The 24374-nt window shown below is 43.8% G+C and overlaps 1 protein-coding gene and 1 long non-coding RNA gene across 7 annotated transcripts in view; one reads left to right on the top strand and one right to left on the bottom strand.

The window, feature by feature from the left end:
• Positions 1-24374, top strand: part of IL11RA (interleukin 11 receptor subunit alpha) — a 131290-nt gene that overhangs the window by 76359 nt on the left and 30557 nt on the right. For all 6 annotated transcript variants that reach the window (XM_073806031.1, XM_073806030.1, XM_073806035.1 and 3 more), the window contains one exon: positions 16927-16990. The gene's annotated coding sequence lies outside the window, so the exon portion shown is untranslated. The remainder of the gene's footprint in view (positions 1-16926; positions 16991-24374) is intronic.
• On the bottom strand, positions 320-12851 carry LOC117312584 (uncharacterized). Its single transcript, XR_004526977.2, has 3 exons — positions 12630-12851; positions 11469-11513; positions 320-609 (listed from the first exon to the last, which is right to left on the bottom strand). It is a non-coding gene; the product is annotated as an uncharacterized lncRNA (long non-coding RNA).

The raw sequence follows: 24374 nt of genomic DNA, 5'->3' as shown, positions 1-24374 counted from the left end.
TTATGTTACCTGCTTGGCTGTCTGTGGATATCGTGATATGACTCCAATATCTCAAAATTTCTGAATTTCCTTGAGAGTCTTTCCCTGGTAAAAGTGGTCTCCCAGCCAAAAAATTCTTGGCCTCAGTATCTCTGAAGTTACTACTTGGTCCTTCCTCCAGCATCCAGTCCTTCACCCATCTGGCATGGTGAGCCATCAATCCGTGCTTAGTCCTAAGCTGGGCAGTGTCGAGGGTACAAAGATATTTTAGTCATGTTGCCTTCCTACTTTCAAGACACTTCACTATCTGGTTTCCAAAAGAAGACTAATCCACACAAAGTGAGAGCCAGCAATGGAATTATTTATTTATTATTATTATTTTTTTTGCGGTACGTGGGCCTCTCACTGTTGTGGCCTCTCCCGTTGTGGAGCACAGGCTCCGGACGCGCAGGCTCAGCGGCCGTGGCTCACGGGCCCAGCCGCTCCGCGGCATGTGGGATCTTCCGGGACCGGGACACGAATCCGTGTCCCCTGCATCGGCAGGCGGACTCTCAACCACTGTGCCATCAGGGAAGCCCAACATCCCATTCTTGAGGGGAAAAAGCATCGATGGATAGTCAGAGAAGGCTCCTGGGTGGAGAGACATTGGAGTTGAATGTCTAAGGGCAGGCTGTGGGTGAAAGGAGTGTGTGTAGGAGAGAAACTTACCAGTAGATGCATGGGCCATGGAGTTAATTTGGCAGTAAGAAATGCAATCTACCTCTAGCAGAGGTGCAGGTGGGTGGACTGGATTGGATTGAGGGGAAAGGTTGGAGGAGCAGGGATGAGGTCTTTTGATGGAGGCATTTATTTTATTTCAATAACTAAAAGTAATTGCTTTTTTTAAAAGTAGGCACACATATACATGGTACAAAATTCCAAAGGCAGAAGAAGGTATGTAGTATGTCTCTTTCTTACCCTTGTCTGCCGTTTTCCTTCCCTGTGTATCTTTCAGAATTGATTCGGCATAGGAGGCATAAATAAAGTGATATATTTTTCTTCACAAATGGAAACATATTACAGACACTTCTTATCCTGTTTTATTTAATAATATGAATATATCTTGTGTATCTTTTCTTTGATGGCTGTACAGTCTTCTTTGATAGAGCTACAACACAATTTATCTTCAATGTCACATTCGGTTATTTAGTTATATGTAAATTTAGTTAATTATAGTTTTTTTGGCTCTGAATAATAATGCTGACACGAACCTCATATATATGTCATTGTACACAAGTATGAATATATATGTAGGAGAAATTCCTAAGAGTTGAATTGATGGATAAAGAGGTTTGAGTATTTTAAGTGTTGATATTGTCTAATTGCCCCACCAGTTGTATGGATTTGTATCCTCACCAAAACTGCCTACGGGTGCCTCTATTCCCATACATGTCACATTTTTTATCCTTGTCAACCTGAGAAGTGATAAATGTATCTTGTATATTTACAAATTTATTTTAAGGTAGGCTAGGCACCTTTTTGTATATTTCCTTTTTTGTTAATTCTCTGTTACTATTTTTTGCCAATAGATTATTTATCTTTACTTATTGATTTACAACTACTTTTTAATATTATGAAAATTAGCTCTTTGCATATGCATTGCAAATATTTTTTATTTTTGAATTTTTAAAATTTATTTTTTATACAGCAGGTTCTTATTAGTTATCTATTTTATACATATTAGTGTATATAGGTCAATCCCAATCTCCCAATTCATCTCACCACCACTGACCCCTGCCCTGCCCCGCTTTCCCCGCTTGGTGTCCATACGTTTGTTCTCTACATCTGTGTCTCTATTTCTGCCTTGCAAACTGGTTCATCTGTACCATTTTTCTAGTGCACATATATGCATTAATATACAATATTTGTTTTTCTCTTTCTGACTTACTTCACTCTGTATGACAGTCTCTAGGTCCATCCACGTCTCTACAAATGACCCAATTTTCGTTCTTTTTTTATCTCTGAGTAATATTCCATTGTATATACGTACCACAACTTCTTTGTCCTTTCATCTGTCGATGGGCATTTAGGTTACTTCCATGACATAGCTACTGTGAATAGTGCTGCAGCGAACATTGGGGTGCATATGTCTTTTTGAATTATGGTTTTCTCTGGGTATATGCCCAGTAGTGGGATTGCTGGGTCATATGGTAATTCTATTTTTATTTTTTAAGGAACCTCCATACTGTTCTCCATAGTGGCTGTATCAGTTTACATTCCCACCAGCAGTGCAAGAGGGTTTCCTTTCCTCACACCCTCTCCAGCATTCGTTGTTTGTAGATTTTCTGATGATGCCCATTCTAACCGGTGTGAGGTGATACCTAATTGTAGTTTTGTTTTGCATTTCTTTAATAATTAGTGATGTTGAGCAGCTTTTCATGTGCCTCTTGGCCATCTGTATGTCTTCTTTGGAGAAATGTCTATTTAGGTCTTCTGCCCATTTTTGGATTGGGTTGTTTGTTTTCTTAATATTGAGCTGCATGAGCTGTTAATATATTTTGGAGATTAATCCTTTGTCCGTTGATTCGTTTGCAAATATTTTTTCCCGTTCTGAGGGTTGTCTTTTCGTCTTGTTTATGGTTTCCTTTGCTGTGCAAAAGCTTTGAAGTTTCATTAGGTCCCATTTGTTTGTTTTTGTTTTTATTTCCATTACTCTAGTAGGTGGATCAAAAAAGATCTTGCTGTGATTTATGTCAAAGAGTGTTCTTCCTATGTTTTCCTCTAAGAGTTTTATAGTGTCCGGTCTTACATTTAGGTCTCAAATCCATTTTGAGTTTATTTTTGTGTATGGTGTTAGAGAGTGTTCTAATTTCATTCTTTTACGTGTAGCTGTCCAGTTTTCCCAGCACCACTTATTAAAGAGGCTGTCTTTTCTCTATTGTATATCCTTGCCTCCTTTGGCATAGATTAGTTGACCATAGGTGCGTGGGTTTATCTCTGGGCTTTCTATCTTGTTCCATTGATCTATATTTCTGTTTTTGTGCCAGTACCATATTGTCTTGATTACTGTAGCTTTATAGTATAGTCTGAAGTCAGGTAGTCTGATTCCTCCAGCTCTGTTTTTTTCCATCAAGACTGCTTTAGCTATTTGGAGTCTTTTGTGTCTCCATACAAATTTTAAGATTTTTTTGTTCTAGTTCCGTAAAAACTGCCATTGGTAATTTGATAGGGATTGCATTGAATCTGTAGATTGCTTTGGGTAGTATAGTCGTTTTCACAATATTGATTCTTCCAATCCAAGAACATGGTATATCTCTCCGTTGGTATCATCTTTAATTTCTTTCATCAGTGTCTTATAGTTTTCTGCATACAGGTCTTTTGTCTCCCTAGGTAGCTTTATTCCTAGGTATTTTATTCGTTTTGTTGCAGTGGTAAATGGGAGTGTTTCCTTAATTTCTCTTTCAGATTTTTCATCATTAGTGTATAGGAATGCAAGAGATTTCTGTGCATTAATTTTGTATCCTGCAACTTTACCAAATTCACTGATTAGCTCTAGTAGTTTTCTGGTGACATCTTTAGGATTTTCTATGTATAGTATCATGTCATCTGCAAACAGTGACAGTTTTACTTCTTCTTTTCCAATTTGTATTCCTTTTATTTCTTTTTCTTCTTTGATTGCCATGGCTAGGACTTCCAAAACTATGTTGAATAATAGTGGTGAGAGTGGACATCCTTGTCTTGTTCCTGATCTTAGAGGAAATGCTTTCAGTTTTTCACCATTGACAATGATGTTTGCTGTGGGTTTGTCGTATATGGGCTTTATTACGTTGAGGTAGGTTCCCTCTATGCCCACTTTCTGGAGAGTTTTTGTCATAAATCGGTGTTGAATTTTGTCAAAAGCTTTTCATGCATCTATTGAGATGATCATATGGTTTTTATTCTTCAATTTGTTAATATGGTGTATCACATAGATTGATTTGCATATACTGAAGAATCCTTGCATCCCTGGGGTAAATCCCACTTGATCATGGTGTATGATCCTTTTAATGTGCTGTTGCATTTTGTTTGCTAGTATTTTGTTGAGGATTTCTTCAGTGATCTCTTGGTTATTTAGTAACGTATTGTTTAGCCTCCATGTGTTTGTGTTTTTTACGTTTTTTTCCCTGTAATTGATTTCTAATCTCATAGCATTGTGGTCAGAAAAGATGCTTGATATGATTTCAATTTTCTGAAATTTACTGAGGCTTGATTTGTGACCCAAGATGTGATCTATCCTAGAGAATGTTCCATGTGCACTTGAGAAGAAAGTGTAATCTGCTGTTTTGGATGGAATGTCCTATAAATATTAATTAAATCTATCTGGTCTATTGTGTCATTTAAAGCTTCTGTTTCCTTATTTATTTTCATTTTGGATGATCTGTCCATTGGCATAAGTGAGATGTTAAAGTCCCCCACGATTATTTTGTTACTGTCGATTTCCTCTTTTATGGCTGTTAGCAGTTGCCTTATGTATTGAGGTGCTCCTGTGTTGGGTGTATATATATTTATAATTGTTATATCTTCTTCTTGGATTGATCCCCTGATCATTATGTAGTGTCCTTCCTTGTCTCTTGTAACATTCTTTATTTTAAAGTCTATTTTATGTGATATGAGTATTGCTACTCCAGCTTTCTTTTATTTCCATTTGCATGGAATATCTTTTTCCATCCCCTCACTTTCAGTCTGAATGTGTCCCGAAGTCTGAAGTGGGTCTCTTGTAGACAGCATATATATGGGTCTTGTTTTTGTATCCATTCGGTGAGCCTGTGTCTTTTGGTTGGATCATTTAATCCATTCACGTTTAAGGTAAGTATTGATATGTATGTTCCTATTACCATTTTTTAATTGTTTTGGGGTTTTTTTTTTAGGTTCTTTTCTTCTCTTGTGTTTCCCACTTAGAGAAGTTCCTTTAGCATTTGTTGTAGAGTTGGTTTGGTGGTGCTGAGTTCTCTTAGCTTTTGCTTGTCTGTAAAGCTTTTGATTTCTCCATCGAATCTGAATGAGATACTTGCTGGGTGGAGTAATCTTGTTGTAGGTTCTTCCCTTTCATCACTTTAAGTATATCATGCCACTCCCTTCTGGCTTGTAGAGTTTCTGCTGAGAAATCAGCTGTTAACCTTATGGGAGTTCCCTTGTATTTATTTGTCATTTTTCCCTTGCTGCTTTTAAAAATTTTTCTTTGTCTTTGATTTTTGCCAATTTGACTACTATGTGTCTCGGCGTGTTTCTCCTTGGGTTTATCCTGTATGGGACTCTCTGTGCTTCCTGGACTTGGGTAGCTATTTCCTTTCCCATGTTAGGGAAGTTTTCGACTATAATCTCTTCAAATATTTTCTCTGGTCCTTTCTCTCTCTATTCTCCTTCTGGGACCCCTATAATGTGAATGTTGTTGCATTTAATGTTGTCCCAGAGGTCTCTTAGGCTGTCTTCATTTCTTTTCATTCTTTTTTCTTTATTCTGTTCTGCAGCAGTGAATTCCACCATTCTGTCTTCCAGGTCACTTATCCGTTCTTCTGACTCAGTTATTCTGCTATTGATTTCTTCTAGTGTATTTTTCATTTCAGTTATTGTATTGTTCATCTGTCTCTTTGTTCTTTAATTCTTCTAGGTCTTTGTTAAACATGTCTGCATCTTCTCGATCTTTGCCTCCATTCTTTTTCCGAGGTCCTGGATCATCTTCACTATCGTTATTCTGAAGTCTTTTTCTGGAAGGTTGCCTATCTGCACTTCATTTAGTTGTTTATCTGGGGTTTTTTCTTGTTCCTTCATCTGGTACATAGCCCTCTGCCTTTTCATCTTGTCTATCTTTCTGTGAATTTGGTTTTTGTTCCACAGGCTGCAGGATTGTAGTTCTTCTTGCTTCTGCTGCCTGCCGTCTGGTGGATGAGGCTATCTACGAGGCCTGTGCAAGTTTCCTGATGGGAGGGACTGGTGGTGGGTAGAGCTGACTGTTGCTCTGGTACACTGGAGCTCAGTAAAACTTTAATCCTCTTGAATACTGATGGGTGGGGCTGGGTTACCTCCCTGTTGGTTGTTTGGCCTGAGGCAGCCCAACACTGGAGCCTACCTGGGCTCTTTGGTGGGGCTAATGGCGGACTCTGGGAGAGCTCATGCCAAGGAGTACTTCCCAGAACTTCTGCTGCCAGTGTCCTTGTCCCCACAGTGAGCCACAGCCACCCCCTGCCTCTGCAGGAGACCCTCCAACACTAGCAGGTAGGTCTGGTTCACTCTCCCCTGGGGTCACTGCTCCTTCCCCTGGGTCCCGATGTGCACGCTACTCTGTGTGTGCCCTCCAAGAGTGGAGTCTCTGTTTCCCCCAGTTCTGTCAAAGTCCTGCAATCAAATCCCAGTAGCCTTCAAAGTCTGATTCTCTAGGAATTCCTCCTCCCGTTGCCAGACCCCCAGGTTGGGAAGCCTGACGTGGGGCTCAGAACTTTCACTCCAGTGGGTGGACTTCTGTGGTATAAGTCTTCTCCCGTCTGTGAGTCACCCACCCAGCAGTTATGGGGTTTGATTTTACTGTGATTGCGCCCCTCCTACAGTCTCATTGTGGCTTCTCCTTTGTCTTTGGATGTGGGGTATCTTTTTTGGTGAGTTCCAGTGTCTTCCTGTCGATGATTGTCCAGCAGCTAGTTGTGATTCTGGTGTTCTCGCAAGAGGGAATGAGAGCACGTCCTTCTACTCTGCCATCTTGGTTCCAAAACTACCACATCTTCTTTATCCATTCATCTGTTGAAGGACATTTAGGTTGCTTCCATGTCTTGGCTATTGTAAACGGTACTGCTATGAACATTGGGGTGCATGCATCTTTTTGAATAAGAGATTTTCGGATATATGCCCAGGAGTGGGGATTGCTTGATCATATGGTATCTCTACTTTTAGTTTTTTAAGGAACCTCCATAATGTTCTCCATAGTGGCTGCACCAATTTACATTCCCACCAACAGTGTGGAAGGGTTCCCTCTTACACACCCTCTCCAGCATTTATTATTTGTAGACTTTTTGATGATGGCCAATTCTGACTGGCGTGAGATGATACCTTATTGTAGTTTTGATTTGTATTTCTGTAATAATTAGCGATGTTGAGCATATGCCTGCTGGCCATCTGTATGTCCTCTTTGGAGAAATGTCTATTTAGGTCTTCTGCCCATTTTTTGATAGGTTGTTTGTTTTTTTGGTATTCAGCTGTATGGGCTATTTGTATATTTTGGATATTAAGCCCTTGGCAGTCGCATTGTTAGCAAACATATCCTCCCAGTCTGTAGGTTGTCTTTTTGTTTTGTTTATGGTTTCCTTGCTGTGCAAAAGCTTATAAGTTTGATTAGGTCCCATTTGTTTATTTTTGCTTTTATTTCTTTTGCCTTGGGAGACTGACTTAAGAAAACTTTGCTATATGTCAGAGAATGTTTTGCCTATGTTCTCTTCTAGAAGTTTTATGGTGTCATGTCTTATATTTAAGTTTTTAAGCCATTTTGAGTTTTTTTTTGTGTGTATTGTGTGAAGGAGTGTTCTAACTTCATTGATTTATATGCTGCTGTCCAGCTTTCCCAATACTACTTGCTGAAGAGACTATCTTTTCCCTATTGTATATTCTTGCCTCCTTTGTTGAAGATTAATTGATCGTAGGTGTGTGGGTTCATTTCTGGGCTCTCTGTTCTGTTCCATTGATCCATATATGTTTTTGTGCCAATACCAAGCTGTTTTGATTACTCTAGCTTTGTAGTATTGTCTGAAGTCTGGGAGGGTTATATCTCCAGATTTGTTCTTTTTGCTCAGAATTGCTTTGGCAGTTCTGGGTCTTTTGTGGTTCCATATAAATTTTAGGATTATTTGTTCTAGTTCTGTGAAAAATGTCATGGGTAACTTGATAGGGATCACATTAAATCTGTAGATTGCTTTGGGTAGTATGGCCACTTTAACAATATTAATTCTTCCAATCCAAGAGTATGGGCTATCTTTCCATTTCTTTGAATCATCTTCAGTTTCCTTTATGAATGTTTTATAGTTCTCAGTATATAAGTCTTTCACGTCCTTCGTCAAGTTTATTCCTAAGTATTTTATTTTTTTGATGCAATTTTATTTTATTTTTATTATTTATTTATTTATTTATTTATTTGGCGGCTTGTGGGATGGATCTCAGTTCTCTGACCAGGGATTGAACCTGGGCCATGGTAGTGCAAGCCTGGAATCCCAACCACTAGGCCATCAGGGAACTCCCTGATGCGATTTTAAAAAGGATTGTTTTTTATTTTCCCTTTCTGATATTTCATTGTTAGTGTAAAGAAATGCAGATTTCTGTATGTTAATCTTGTATCCTGCTACCTTGCTGAATTTATTTATCAGTTCTGGTAGTTTTCGTGTGGAGTCTTTAGGGTTTCCTATATATAGTATCATCGTTTTATTATTTATTTTTATTGGAGTATAGTTGCTTTCCAATATTGTGTTAGTTTATACTGTACAGCAAAGTGAATCAATACAAAGAAACAATTACTACATGTTATTTTAAAAACCTCTTCTTATTATCTATTCAAAACCAAAATAGATCCTTACATTTAAGATAATTTAGGAATAGTCCCACCTGAACCTGGGATGGATTTTAACCTTCAACAACTTCCTTGAACTTGAAAATTCCATAATACAAGAACAAGAAGACTTTCTACCAAACAGCACTGAATGATTGGTTAATAAAAATCAAATAAGGTGAATATACAAGTAAAAAGCAGCTTGTATTAGCTTTTAAATAGCAGGTCAGGAAACCTACAAAATAGCTTTTATTCCTTCCCTATATGTATTGTAAGGCCTAAAGTTTCATGTGCTGCCTTGACATCTTTGAGCCTTACAGGGTCCCAGAGGCCTAACCATGAGTTCTACTCTCACCAGATATGCCCCTCGCCCAGTGGGAAAAGTCCCCTACTCACTAGTTTCCCTGTCAGCTGGACCAGCTGAACGCGACCCGTCCTCAACCTAATGGGCTTCACCTCCCCACAGCATGTGGATTATTCAAACAAACCAATCATATCCTCCCATGGGAACCAAGGGTCACCTCACCCTCTTGTTACTACAAAGCCTGCCTCTTGTAGCCCGTTTGTCCAGTCTATTTCTGAGAGCAGCGCAGTGTGGCACTACATGGTGTTTTGTGTCCTCCTCCCCTGGGCTGTGAATATATGTGATTAATAAATTGCTGTCAATCGAATAGGTCCAGTGTCAGGTGTTGTGTGTTTGGCCATTCCCAGAACCCTAGGGTGGGACTCTCCCACACCAGTGGGATGAAGAGAAGGTGAACAGAATACTTTATCTCCTACCCAATCAGCTCCTGCTTCCTGCAGCTACTGCCACCTTTTTGTTGCTGCAACATTTCTCAGTCTCCCATTAGCCTGACCTCTTGCCCCAGACAAAATCATCAGATTCAGCAAACTTGGCACCAGCTCCAACTGGTGCACTGTTTACCTTACAGATAACCCACAATCACTGTCATCCCACTAAGCCATTAAAACCATCTGCTGCAAACTCCTCTACGGCAACTTACCCAGCCCTTGCTCCTCTGTCTCAGAGCTGAGGAGTCAGAGCCAAAGCCAATCTTATGCCTTTTTGTAGACTAGGCATTTAGTACAGGTTTACTTATTGATTTGGTACCTACTGACAGAGGGTGCTTGTGTGGATAGGACAGTGGGATCAGTGTCTTTCTAAACAAGGGCAGACTCATGTAATGAACACACTGGCGGAGCACAGGCTCCGGACGCGCAGGCCCAGCGGCCATGGCTCACGGGCCTAGCTGCTCTGCGGCATGTGGGATCCTCCCGGACCGGGGCACAAACCCGTGTCCCCTGCATCGGCAGGTGGACTCTCAACCACTGCGCCACCAGGGAAGCCCCCAGCACCATTTATTGAAGAGACTATTCTTCCTCATTGAATGGTCTTGGCACTCTTGTCAAAAATCAGTTGGCCATCAGTTGGCCATAGATAGTTTATCCCTGGACTCTTAATTCTATTTCATTGATGTATATGTCTCTCCTTGTGCCAGTAACACACTGACTTAGTTACTGTTGCTTTGTAATAAGTTTTGAAATTGGGAAATGTGAGTCCTCCTACTTTATTCTTTTTTAGAATTGTTTTGGTTATTCAAAGTCCCTTGAAGTTCCATGTGTGTTTTGGAATCAGCTTGTCAATTTTTACAAAGAAGTCAGCTGAGATTCTGGTAGGTGTTGTGTTGAATCTGTAGATCAATCTGGGGAGTATTGCCATCTTGATAATGTTGTCTTCCAATCCATGAACCTGAGATTTTTTAAAAAATCTTTTTTCCTTAAATTTCTTAAAAAAAAATAGTAGTTGATTTACAGTGCTGTTAGTTTTGGTATATAGTGAAGTGATTCATAAAAAAATCCTTACTTAGATCTTTTTTAATTTCTTTCAATAATTTTTCAGTTTTCAGAGTGTACGTTTCGCACTCCTTTTGTAAATTTATTCCTAAGTATCATTCTTCCTGATGCTATTAAGAATGGAAGTTTTAAAATATTTCATTTTCAGGTTATTCATTGAAAGTATGTAAAAATACAACTGATTTTTGTATACTGAGCTTGTAATCTGCAATCTTGCTGAACTCATTTATTAATTCTAGTAGTTTTAAGTGCATTTCTTACGACTTTTCTATGTATAAGATCATGTGTTCTGTGAATAGATATAGTTTTACTTTTTCCTTTCCAATCTGGATGCCTTTTACTTCTTTTTCTTGCCTAATAGACCTGGCTAGAACCTCCAGTACAATGTGAATATAAGTAGTGAGAATGAACATTCTTTTCTTTTTCAAGATCTCAGGGGGGAAAGTATTCAGTCTTTTACCATTAAGTGATGTTAGTGGTGGTTTTTTCGCAGATGCCCTTTATCAGGCTGGGGAAATTCCCTTTTACTCCTAGTTTTTTGAGTGTGTTTATCACGAAGGGTTGTTCCCTGGTTGCTCTTACGTCATGCTGGAAGACAGATGGATAATCCTGTGCCATGGGATTGCTCTTCTTGACCAGCCAATGGCCTCTCACCTATTCTCCCTGCTGGTAGCAGTGTGAGTAAGCTAGGGGTTCAGTCAGCACTAAAAGATTATTCTAGGCATGTTGTGTTTATGGCCTAAGGAATTCAAGAAAAGACATGGTTGGAGGTACATTGTTCTACATTTACATTATAAAATTCCAAAGGGTAAATTTAACAATCTAGAAAACAAATTACCATTCAGACTTGACTATATACTCTGGGTAAGATTTGCACTTATGCTCATCATTAATGAAACACTGTAGCAACCAATGAAAGAGTCTTTAGAAGCCTGTATTCACAGGTGGCAAGATGGATGATGTGGTGGCATAAGTAATGATGTAACTAGCGTTAAATAAATGGTATTAGGAAACTAGAGAGGCAAGAAGATCTATATTGTTTCAAAACAAAAAGGTTCTGAAGTTATGACCTTGTGAGTAATAATACCATCATTACCTTTTTCTCATGTGTGAGATGTGAAATTAGCTAGGAATGATGCATCTGAAATAAAGACAAAAAGAGATGGTTCTTAGTACCAAGAATTTTATGTGCACTGATATGACAGCAAGCAAATATGTAAGTCCCACTTCTTTACCCATTACCCCAAATCTTCATTAATAAAATATTATACTTCACATGGGGTCATGAATTTCATAATACATATTTTAATCAAATTGTTTACATAATCAGGGTCCTTGCAAAAACATTTACTTGGGATCCTGCATATTGTAAACATGGTCCTGGAGGCTGTACAGTAAAACCAACGGTTAGGAGTATGGGCTCTGGAGTCAGAATATCCAGATTCCACTTATTAGCTAGGTGACCTTGGACAGGTTGTTTAATCTCTCTGTGCCTCACTTTCTACATCTGTATAATGTAAACAATGAAAGTATGGTACTTCATGGTGACGTTGTGAAGTTTAAATTACTTAATATGTACACTGTTTAGTGTGTGGCATTTCATTTAAAAGTGAGAGCAATATATAGCACTGTACTTTAAGACCTTGTACTGTCTTCCCTACTGGTAAGTTTCATGGTAGTAAGGACAAAATGAGTTCCTCTTTGTATTCCCCACACGATGAAGTGAATTGTATTTGTGACATAGAAACTGAATTCATCTGGAAACTTGGGGTATATTAAAATGTAAATAAAATATTTAAAAAATTAAAAAATAATTTAAATAAAAAGAGCCTCAGCATATCGTTTGTATTTCTTTAGTTATTGCTTTATAATTAGTTGTTGGGGGGCTTCATGACTTTTAACTTTTTTTGTTACCCCCACTTTCTTCAAAGTACCTAGTTCGGTAAGAATGCACATTACAGCCCTCAGAACGGCTAACTGGATAGTCTGAAGGACAAGGGTGCTGCAGCAAAAAGTGGGCCACATCAGGGTACAGCTTTGCTGATGGAGACAGAAGACCAATCATCTCAGAAAGCGGCGCACAGAAAGAGTTGGGCCAGTCAAGCACTTTGTGAGGCTCATTTGGACCCGCCGTTGTGCGGTACTGCTAAAGTCTATGCCCTGATGCCAGGGTCGTGGGGCCGGAGGCCTGAGTGGGCAGCTGGCCTCGGTAGGAGAGGCTGGCTTCAATCGAGGCCGCCGGGTGAGTCATTCTCACCTCCCCAGGCAGGAGCGGGCGGCCGGACGCTTCGCCCCGGCGCGGGCGGTACTGGGAGGTGCCGCAGCCCCCGAGGAGCCCCCTCCCGGGCCGCCTCCTCCGGGCGGGCACTAACCCTGCCGCGGCGCTGGTGGGGAGCGCCCACTGGCACCCGGACCCACAGCTCTTCGGGGCGGGCCGCCGCTCCTCAACCGTCCTTTGGCGCCTCATCCCGCTTGCTGTAGCCGACTGAAGCGCGCGAGAGGAGCGTGGAGGAGCAGGAGGGCGGGGCGGGGCGGGGCGGGGCGGAGCGCACGTCTCCAGGCCCGCGGAGTTCGTCTTGCGCGTGCGCACGCGCCATACCCGCGTGGGGCGCGGAGGGTGGGTGTGTTCTAGACGCGCGGGCTGACGCCATCTCACCGTGCCGCTCCACCCGCGCCGCTTGCTCCCAGCGCTCGGGTAATTCGGGTAACCCGGGTAGGCCAGGGTCAGCCAGCGCCGGACCAGCGTCCAGCATCGTGGCCGTCCCGGTAAGCGGGGGCGGGGTCGGCGGGGACCTGGCAGGCACCGTGAGGGGCGGGTCTGCGGGCAGCGGACTCTGAGGTGTTGTACGGGAGCCGCCCCCGAGGGGGTCCCTGTGCATATGAGCCACGAGTGTCCCTGCCTCTACCCCTTGGGAGCGTCCCGGAAGCGGTGTGCGGAGCCGCCCCCATGGAAGACCCACGTGCGAATGGAGACTCTCAGGGCTCTCTCTGCATTTGCTGCCACGGGGAGTCCCTGTGTGCAGGACACCAGCCCCAGAGAGACCAGCTGTGTACATACGGGACGGCAAGGGTGGTCTCTGGTGTTGTCTCAGTGGAAGAGCATTTGGGAACATGGGGAGCCTCGGGAGCCTGCACTGTGGGGATGGACCCCACAGAGGACCGCTGTATATATACAGGAGGACCTGAGACTGTTCCTCAGAACTGCCTGGAAGGAATCTCTAACTGGAAGGAGAGGTTCAGGAGTAACTTCCCTTATGCCCAAAGGTCTTTGGCCTTGACCTCCTTGAGGGTTCAGTGTGCCTTAAGTTGTGATCCCTCCAACGTGGTCGAGAGGCAGGGGCCCTGTGGGACTGCGCCTTTGTCCATTCTCCCCGAACCCCGTTAGAATGTGTATTCTCCGTGGTAGCCCAGTTGGCTTCAAGCTGGATTTTAGTGGAGGCAGGAACTTAAGTAGGAGAACAAGGTGTAAGAGAGGAGAGGACCAGAGAGACCTCTGAAGCAAAGAAAGGAGATTTGAGGCTCTGGGCTTGACTCTCAGGAAGAAAACAGTAAAATCAGGTAGAATAACTGACTCTGGCAGGTCCTGTAAAGAAAGTACTTTGAAGGAAAAAAGAAAGGATACGTAGGATTATTGAGCACCAGTGTGCGAGGCACTATACTAGCTATGTTTAATCGTATAACTCTTAAAATAACGTTGTGAAATTATCCCTTGAGGGATAATTAAACTGAGACGTAGATTAAGCAACTTGATAAAGGTGGTAAAGGTTGGAATCATGAAATCTGTTTTTCAGATTTTATTTGGGAAGAAATATTAGAGACAGAAGCAAGAGTATATGTTTGCCTAAATTTAAGAGCTAGAACTATAAAACTCTTAGAAGAAAGCAGGTGAAAATCTCCGTGACCTTGGATTTGGGAATGGTTTCTTAAGTATGACATTAAAAGCACAACAAAAGAAAAAAATAGATAAATTGGACTTCATCAAAATTTAAATCTTTTGCGTTTCAAAGGGCACTATCATTTGATAGTGAGAAGACAACCCATGGAATGGGAGGAAATACTTGCAAATCATATAGCTGATAACGGATTAATAATCCAGTTTAAAAAAGAACTCCTACAACTCAACAACAGCAAAAAATCCAGCCCAATTCAAAAATGGGAAAAGGACATGAATAGACATTTCTTCAAACAAGATATACAAATGGCCAACCAGCACATGAAAAGATGCTCAACATCATTAGTCATTAGGGAAATGCAAAGGAAAACCGCAGTGAGATATTACTTCACATCCACAGCAGGCTATTCTCAAAAAGAAAAAAAAAAGGAAAATAACATGTTTGCGAGGATGTGGAAAAATTAGAATTCTGCTGCATTGCTGGTGGAAATGTAAAGGGTGCAGCTGCTGTAGAAAATGTTTCATGGTTCCTCAAAATGTTAAAAAGAACTTCCATATAACCTAGCAATTCTACTCTGGGGTAAATATCCAAAAGAAATGTGATGTGTTATGGAAACTGACTAAATTCCAAAATTTAGTAGCTTTCTCCTGTGATCAGAGAAATCCCTACTTCCCTTTTCAAAGGTTTCTTTTGCTTTATTACTGCCTGGGGTTTACCCCTCCCCATGTTCTAAAGATCACAGTTAGTTACATTTCTGAGCCTTTTACAAATGTCTGCCAATCCCACATCAAGAATCAAATGAAGGCACAAAAGGATAATTTACATTTAATATGCAGGATGAGATGGTTACAGCCTATTAGGAGGGCTGCAGGCTCTCCATAGCTACATGTCTTTATAGAATAAGCTGAGGGAGAGGAGTTCCCTAGATGCCTTCTCCTTCCCTATTTCTTCCCTAGCTCATACTGTGGAATTAGGGTGTGCCTTGCATACACACAAATTCCATGCTGCCCATGTATGCCTTACTGCCTTACAGATGCTTCTCTTACTCTCATGGTTACAGCAGTGTATTAGTTTTCTATTACTGTGTAACAAATTACCACAAATGTGGTTTAAAACAACCCACAGTTTATTATCTCATAGTCTCTGTGGGTCAGTTGTCCAGCTTGGTCCTCTGCTTATGGTCTTACAAGTCTGCAGTCAAGGTGTTAGCTGGGCTGTGTTCTCATCTGGAGGCTTGACTGGGGAAGAGTCTTCGAGCTCACTCTGGTTGTTGGCAGAATTCATTTCTTTGCAGTTGTGGGACTGAGAGCCCTAGCTTCTTGCTGGCTGTCAGCTGGAGGCCACTCTCAACATCTAAAGGCCACCACAGAGGCCACGTGCAGTTTTTTCCACGTGGGGTTTCCCAACGTGGCCACTTCATCAAGCCAGAAAGTAGTCTCTAGAGTATGCTAGAAGACAGTCTTATATTATGTAATGTAATATAATCATATGTATGACATCCCATCACCTTTGCTGTGTGCTGTTGATTAGAATCAAATCACATGTCCACCCACACTCTCGAGGATGGGATTACACAAAGCATGAATACCAGGAGGTGGGAATCATGAGGGGAAGCCACCTTGGAGACTGTCTCTGCAAACAAGGAAAGGTTTAGGTTGTTATCTGCTCTCATTTCTTCCATTTCATTCAGCCACATGGGCCTATTCTACTTTCTTGTTTCACTGCTATTTACCACCACCTGCCCCTGACCTTTGAAGTTTTTTCCAAACCCTTCTCAGGTTACCACAAATTTTTCAGCGTTCACATTGTCCCTATGATAATGTCTTCTCTCTTTTCTTCCTTGATAAGGACAAAGAAATCCCCAGTTCCACCTATCAGCTAAAGAAGTAACGAATAAGCATAATTTGTAGGGTCTTTGTTAATTGACTTCTTTTTTAACCAGAGTGTCTCTCCTGGGACTTCTTCCAGCATAGGGAAAGCTGTTTTTTTTGTTTTTGTTTTTTTCATGAACCATTTGTTCTTACGCATTGCTAATCACTGTTGAGAGAGGCAAACCCTTATGGACCTTTAGTATTCCTGAATGTTTTTCTTACTGGGTATGCCAAGAATACAAGGCCCTGATTGTTTTCCATGCCATTTCTCAGGATTGTATTTGCAACAATCAACCTTGACAGATAAGGCAACATTTCCCCCTGGAAAAAGATCAGGCTTGTTTCTTACTATAAAATAAGCTGTGAATCACGGAACCTCAGTGCTGCACACATATGCCTTACTGCCTTACAGATGTTCCTCTCTTGTAACACAGCCCACTGTATGTGCAGGCATCTATCATAGATCCTGTGCCACCCCCATGGCACTTGGTAGACATGGGAAACTGATGCAAAAAACCATGCTAAAGCTCTTGCTATGGCTGTGCTATGAGTAATAAAATCCTTTATATCTGATCCAGGAGTCCTGTGTCTTCTGCCAGCATTCATGGAACAGTAACAGGATAGCTAGTTAAGTTACAAATAGAGTAAAATCTCACACCCTGCACAGATCTTGACAGTCCTTATCACTTATTTTTCTAGAAGTTAAAGCTGATTTTGTTAATTTATCAAGCACCTCATGTGCGTACCTTGGAGCTTGCAGCCCTGAACCAAGCCCCTCTCTTGTCCTCAGGCCAGCCTGGATGTAGACGGTAAGGAAGGGGACGCAGAGACTCGGATGGCTACACATCTGACCTGTGAGTATCCACCTAAGTGTTCCAGTCTGTTGGGTGAAGGCTTTGGCTTGGTGTGAACGCTCGAGAGAGCCTAGGTAGTGTTTGACAATCTCTGCGGTGGCCGAGGTACAGAGGACTGCTACACCGGAGGTCCTGGTGCCGAGGGTGAGAGGTGAGGGAGGTGCACGTGGCTCACTTCAGCTTTACCTCTGCTGATGAGCGCAGAGTGAACACACCCTAACGCCAGATTGAGACCCTGGAGCCTGGGAGAGGAGGTGTGCTAATCCACCCCTACTCACCCCCAGGGTCGGCAGACCCACTGCCTCTTTAGGACGGGCACCTGGGCCTGGCTCCGGGGTGGAGGTCCTAGGTGTGGGTGTTGCAGGAGTCTGGAATTGCCCACATTGGGAAGAGGCCACATTCCCTTCAGCTACAGGCCTCAGGCCCATTTGTGCCTGTCTGGTGGGGCTTTCAGGGCAACAGATGCTCCCAGCTTGGCAGGCAGGAGCCGGGGAGGGGTATGGCAGGAATTTCAGCTCAGAAGCTGGGCTAGAACAGGGCTTGGGGTGAGCTGGGCCCCTGTACGCTTGTATGCGTAACAAGGGTCAAAGGGCCTGGGTGCCTTGGTGCTCCTGGGTTCCCAGCTGAGCACTGAGCCCGCCAGGGACAAGCTGCCCTGATGACTGTGCAGCTGTTACTGAGGGAGCTACTGCTTCCTGGACTGCAGATGACCCATTACCTTCAGAAGTGTGTGATATTTGTGTGCCCAGCATAGTTGCAGACTTTACTCAATGTGTGGCTACCTAGGGACAGGGTTAGAGTTAGGACTATGCTTGGAACAGCACTGACATAGTGGTTACGGATTGGAGGTAGGTAGTGGTAAGCATAGGGCTGGAATCACGGTGATGTTAAAGTAGGATTTGGAATTGCGTTTATGGTTCCTGTTGATAAGAGCTAGTGCATCTTGTAGATCTCACCTATAGTAGCTGGAGAATCTGCTTATCTACATGGTGAGAATTGAAAGGGTCTATAAAAGTCTGCTTTCTTCTCCAGCAGTCTGAAGTGTGGGTGGAGTAGGGGTGTCCTATCTGAGTTGATCTGGCACCATTTCCCTGTTAAAAAAGAAATGACAGGCCCAAAATGGAGTCACTTATGCTAAAAGGAAGACTTAATACCTGACCTTATTGAAGTTACAGCCTTCTCCAAGAATGTAATCCAAACTGATCGGTGTGGAAATTTCTGGTCCGCACCAGTGAGGTAATCCTTTCCATCCCCCAAAGGAAGATGAGGTAACCTGGCACATAGATCTCCTTCATCCCCTATAGATAGATTACCTAACCCTGAAATAATGTTTTTGTTTTTGACTTCCTTGTCATACTCTTAAAAACTTCTCTTTTTCTATAGCCTTTTAGAGCTCCCCTCTACTTGCTAAATGGGATGCTGCCCAATTCATGAACTGTTCAGTAAAACTAACTCGATGTTTAAAAAAAAAAAAGAGCTAGTGCATCTTAGATTAGGATTGTGTTAGGGTTGGAGTAGGGTACTGTTTGAGTTTAAAATTGGGATCAAAATGGGTCAAGGAGATAAATTTTGTGTTGGGGGTCAGTTTGACAGAGTAGGTCTGTCTGGTTTACTCTTCCTTTAGATTCTGTTTCTGCTGCATCAGAGAGACTGAGGGTCAGGAGCCTGCGGTAAACTGGGGACACTCCCGGGGGTAGGGATGGGAGTGTAGGTGAAGGACGGGGCTGCTGAAGAGGGCAGGGGACTGACTTGCTGACCGTGGCGTTCCTTTAAAAGCACACAGCCAAGTTGTTGAGACCAGGGGTGTGTGTGTGGATCCAAGACTGTCCTTATTAAAGGACAGGCAATGGGACAGAAATTACAAACCAGAGTTTAGAGGTGGATAAACAGACCTGGCCTGAGGTGGCCTATTGGTTGTATCGGGGAGAAAGGCTGGGAAGGATGGATTGGGAATGCATTTGTGTTTGTGGGCCTGCAAGATGGGCTGTGTCTGTCTGCATGTGTGTGGTGCCAGAGTCTGCTGGGGCATGTCTGACTCAGGGTTTTCATGAGTCTATGTAGGTGTGTTTCCTGAACATGTCTCTGGGTACTCTGAGTTAGCTTCTGAGTGGCATTGTTGACTTTATGTCCTCCTGTGTATGTGTCTGTGTGGCTAGGTGTCTGTACGCATGTGTCTTTGACTGTGTGTGAGACTCTGCTCTGGCCTCTCACTTTCCCCTGACCCTCTCCCCTGATGCGCCCCAGCTGCCAGCACTATTTACTGCAAGGGATTGGCTTCCTTTCCCTTCCCACTCTCTGGATTCCCATGTGTCCGGCTGCCTGCCCGGGGCCCTGCCCCTGAGGCCTCCGTGTGGGGCTTGACCTTGGGAATGCTACACTCTGGAAAGCCCCCGATATGCTCTTTGCCCGGCTGTGGACCCAGAGAAGTTACAGTGGAGGAGGGGGACAAGGCGGGAAAGGGGGGCAATTGGCAGCATGCACCCCTCCTTCTGGAAACAGAGCTCTCCTTCAGGCCCCCTCTTTCCTCCCCACGCTCTCATCCAGATCAAGTATTCAGGGTCCTGGCCTCACTGTCTGTGCGCATGGGAATGGACAGTCCTCCACAAGCCCCGTTAGGCATCTGGTCCTCTGCGTCCCCCAGCACCTTACAGGCCTGCCTGTGCTCATTCCTCACATCCCCACACACCCTCACGGCTGTCCTCCCTTATTTCCTGTCCCTGCCGTAGACATGGAACCACTCTTGTCCTTCATTCTGTGACAGCCCAGGCCTGTGCCGTGGAGCAGGTGGAGCAGCAGGCTTTGGATGAATGGTGAGGAGTAGAGGCTCAGCCCCTCTCACAGGTGCAGGAAGCAGCAGCGCCTTGGGGTTTACTCCTGTGCGCATCCTGTGGTTGTTGCCCTCCCTGCGTGGGCTGCAGTGAGGAGGTACAGTAACAAAGCAGCCACGGTCCCTATTTGCTGGGACTTGGTGTTTAACAAGAGAAGTGATTTTGTGGAGAAGCCATTCTCCCGCACTGCAGGCACTCAGTTGCCTGAAATGCTCTGTAGAATTCTGAAATGCTCTCTGTAGAATTCTGAAATGCTCTCTGCAGGGCCCAGGAGAAGGGCTCCAGAAGGTCAGAGCCATTCGCCACGACAGTATGGTATCTCAGAGGGCAGAGGCGAACTCCAAAGTTCCCAAGCAAGCATTGCTATATCCCTAGCATCTACCAGCAATTCTGGAGCAGTGAAGACCTGGTTTTGTGCCCTGCCGTGAGAGTTTTCATTCTGATTTTACTTCTTGAGCCAAGGGGGAGCTGGAAGGTGGGGCTTGTGCTAGGGTTATAGGATGGGATGAGCAAGGCTTCATCCTTCTACAACATCCTGCATGAATCATAGGCTCTGACTCTGTCTTCTCTCAGCTCTTGATTTTGCTGAGAACTGAGAATCCTGAAGGTCTTGGTTCCAGCTCATCTCTGTGCCCCTAGCCCTTTGTTGCAAAACTTGGTCAGCAGCATAAGCCAATGCCGGCACGTGGCAGGTGGGATACATGGGAAGGACCCGCTCCACCTAAGCCAGGATGTGTGCACATTAACCTCAGCTTCCCACGTGATGCTGCTGTGACCCTTCTGAGTCAATTCCCTTCATTCCGGGCCTCCCTCTCCTCTCCTTGCTCTGTGGCTCTCTGCCCAGCTCTCAGCAGGCATGGAGGATGTGCCTGCCACAGGACCCCCTATGATCTTTGGGGATGCTTTAGGAAAACCCTGGAGGGTGTGGCTCAGCAGGCCTAGGCCTTGTGCCTCCTCACCTTGGGGGGCCACAGCAGGGCCTGAGCTCCCATCTGTTAGGCACAGAATCACCCTTCAGAGGAGTCATGCTTCTTCGCATCCTGGCTTTTCTGCATCCTGCTAGCAGGACACATTGTGCTAAGTGCTGGGTCCTATCAGGAAGAGTCCTGCCCCACGTCCTGGTTTGACGGTATGTTGAGCCATCCTGGATTTCCTTAGGAATCAGTGAGGCAGGGGCATCCCACAGTCCCCCATACCACAGCACGAGGAAGCTACAGCACTTCCTGCCCTTCCTGCAGCTTTTGGCTCCTCTGTGGTAGGTCAGAAGGTGGAAATGCAGACGTGCCACCTTCTGAGAGAAATGAGGTGTCCAAAACAGAGGTCCCTTCCATCCACTCAGGGCAGCCTCTTTGTCTTTCTGCTTCCCAGTTCTCTCCTCCTACCCTCAGACATCCCCAGTCTCTGGATGGACACTAGGATGCCACACCTGCACTGTGCCTCTAGCCTCATGCGCAAGGCTGCCTGCATCTAGAACCTCTCTGCAATCTTTCTTCCTGCTTGTCTTCCAAGAACACCTTCTTCACACACATGATCAGCAACTCAGCCACCTTGGACACCCACTGCGTACGCTGTAATAGTAGTTTGCCCTCGTAACTTCCAAAATCCGTCTCCACCTTTGGCTTTCAGGTTTGGTTCTTCATACCCCTCCATCCACCCCCAGCCATGGTCCCTTCCCAGCTCCTCACTTACCCTTTTGAGTTTTTGCCCACACTGTCGTACATGGGGGAGCAATCTTTCTTCTAATACTCAAAGTCTTACCTCATTAATGCTTCCTTCTCTCTATTAGCCACCAGCAAAGTTTCTGTGCTTTTTCCAAGGCCATCTCCTGGACTTGGACATTTGCTCTCATCCCCTCACCTGTAACCACCACAGGGCTCCAGCATTCTCCCTTTGCTCTCCTGCATCATCAGTTTATCACTCCTCAAGTGCATCATTTATGTCAACATCAAATACTTTGTCTCTCACCTTCAAAAAAACCCCTCTCTGCGCCCCTCTTTCTCTTACAGCTGTATCCTTGTTTTTCTGCACCTCTGTGGAACAGACCTCCTTGAATTGATTACACTTGCTATCAGCAACTGCTCTTCTTTCATTCTCCCTTGAATCCACCCCAGTCATGCCTTCACCTCCATCACATGTGAGTCTGTTCTCAAAGCCATGAGTGAGCTCTGTGTTGCTAAATCTAGTGTTCAACTCTGGATTCTCATCTTACTTGGCCAATTCAGAATTTTTCATGCAGTTGATCACTTTCTCCTTGCCATATTTTCCCCTCTTGGCTTCCAGTATGTCACACTCTTCTGGATTTCCTCCTTCCTCCCTGCTACTGTTTCTCAGTCTCCTCTGCTTACTGGTTCCTCTTTTCCCTTCCAGTTTCTTTCTTTTTTCTGCTTTTTTGGCTGCACCTCACGGCATGTGGGATCTTAGTTCCTGGACCAGGGATAGAACCTGTGCTCCCTGCAGTAGAAAAGTGGAGTCTTAGCCACTGGACCGGCAGGGAAGTCCCTCCCTTTCAATTTCTTAATGTTGGAATGTCCCAGAGCCCAGTCTTTAGATCTCTCCTTCATTTATACTCATTCCTTTGGTGACCTTACCTGGTCTCTTGGTTTTATATACCTCTGTCTGTCTATCTATCCATCCATCTGTCTATCATCTGTAGCCAGTACCCTCCCTGAGCACTATAAGGCTTCTATGTTGAGGATAGACATGGCCTATCCTCAACATAGACCACATTCTCATGGTCTCAGAAAGAAGCAGAGTGATTATAGTTGTGAAACTACTGCAGTAATCATAGTAGCAGAGGAGGCAAGAAGAGGTTATATTCTGAATTCATTTTGAAGGTAGGGATAATAGGATTTACTGATGGATCAGAAGCAGATTGTTAGAAATAAAATCAAGGATGACACCAATATTTTTGGCCTGAAAAACTGGCAAGAGAAAGGTGCCATTAACTGATGTGGGAAATACTGTGATTGGAGCAGGTTTGGTATGTGTGATTGGGTGGTGGCAGTGGTGGCACAGGGAATTAGTTCACTTTTGAGATAAACTTTGGACATCCAAGTGTATATTTTGATTAGACAATCTGAGCATGTGAGACTTTCTACTACACAAGATAATGATCTCCATGGAGGCAAGGCCTGTGTCTTGGTGACTGTTAATGTCTGGCATAGTTCCTGGCACATAGTAAGTACTCAAATATTTTAATTGTTAAATGCAAGATGCCTCTCAAGGTCATTTTCATTTTGACCCCTTTATGTGATCCTACAGTCCTCCTCATCAGCTGACTACTTCCTCCTGTGGCAGGACCTCACATACCATAGCACTCATCACACGGATGTAGTAACTTATCTGCCCCCTCAGTCCAGACTTCGGATTGATTCAAGTACTATTAAGGTATTGCTGTACACTAGCCACTATTCTAAGCCCTGGGGATATGAGACTATTGTAATTATTCAGGAAAGAAAGAGTGAGAAACTGAACTATAAGCAGAGGCAGTAAAAAATAGAGGAAAAGGGGCAACTTGATACCAAAATTAGAACCCAGTGACTGACTCGGTGTATGGTCTGAGTAGATGTATAATGACATCCATTCCTTGACATCAGAAAACAGTTTGGTGGGGTGGTGGACGTTTGGAAAATTTGAATTAATTTGCATTGTCTTTGGAGCAAGATGGAGCTTCCCCTGCTTGTTGGCTGTACAGTTGGAGCTCAGAGGAAAGGATAGTGCAGAGAAGTGGCTTTGGGAATTACCAGCACATTAATAGTGAATGATGTTTTGGGTATGGATGTACAGTTATTCTCCCTTTCTCAGATGAAGAAACTGGGGCTCAGAAATGTTAAGTAACTTGTCAAATGTCAGAGTTAGGATTCTAACTCTGATGATTTTTTCCACATTCCATCCTTGTGACTTTGACCTTAAAATTTGCATCCTTTCCAAGGGTCACACATTTGGCCTGAAAATTGTAAAAACCACATGCTCAAGGATTTTGTAATGTTTTGCTTGTGTTGTAGTTTTGCTGCCCTTTGTTCATGTTTATCATCTTTCTCTGAAATCATTCTTTGGCCACTTCAGCCAGAAGTTTCCTTCCAAAGGGAAAGGGGTGAGCCGAATCTTTTACTTACACTTAACCTACATCGAGTGGAACAAGCACAGCCCTGAGCTATGCTGTTCTGCCATGGCCTTCTGAAGGGTCTGGGGTTCCAGCCTTCCTTCCAGGGAGACAAGTTCCTGCTCCAACCCAGTTAACAGAAGAAGCTAGGACAGGGTCCGCTTATGCCTTCTCAGGAGGTCAAGGGAATATGACTGCCACCATTAAGAGATCCATTCTGCGGCCAGGCTGCCGGTGGTGGTGGATCACCCATCCGGTGGTGGTGCTGGGGGTGGGGGTGGGATGCAGGCTGACTGAACAGGAAGCAGGAAGGAGCTCTAGGAGTGTCTCAGGATGACCTCCTAAAACAGTCTGTAGGAGGAACCTCATTCAGTCTGTGAGTGAGGGAGCGTGGAGACAACAAGTAGTTTGGAGGGGCTTACATTTCTTAGTAGATGCTTACAGATCTCAGCTT

This window comes from Tursiops truncatus, chromosome 6 (genome assembly GCF_011762595.2).
Source record: "Tursiops truncatus isolate mTurTru1 chromosome 6, mTurTru1.mat.Y, whole genome shotgun sequence".
Lineage (NCBI taxonomy): Eukaryota > Metazoa > Chordata > Mammalia > Artiodactyla > Delphinidae > Tursiops > Tursiops truncatus.
The sequence above is the reverse complement of the archived record's forward strand: the minus strand, read 5'-3'. Positions and strand labels throughout refer to the sequence as shown.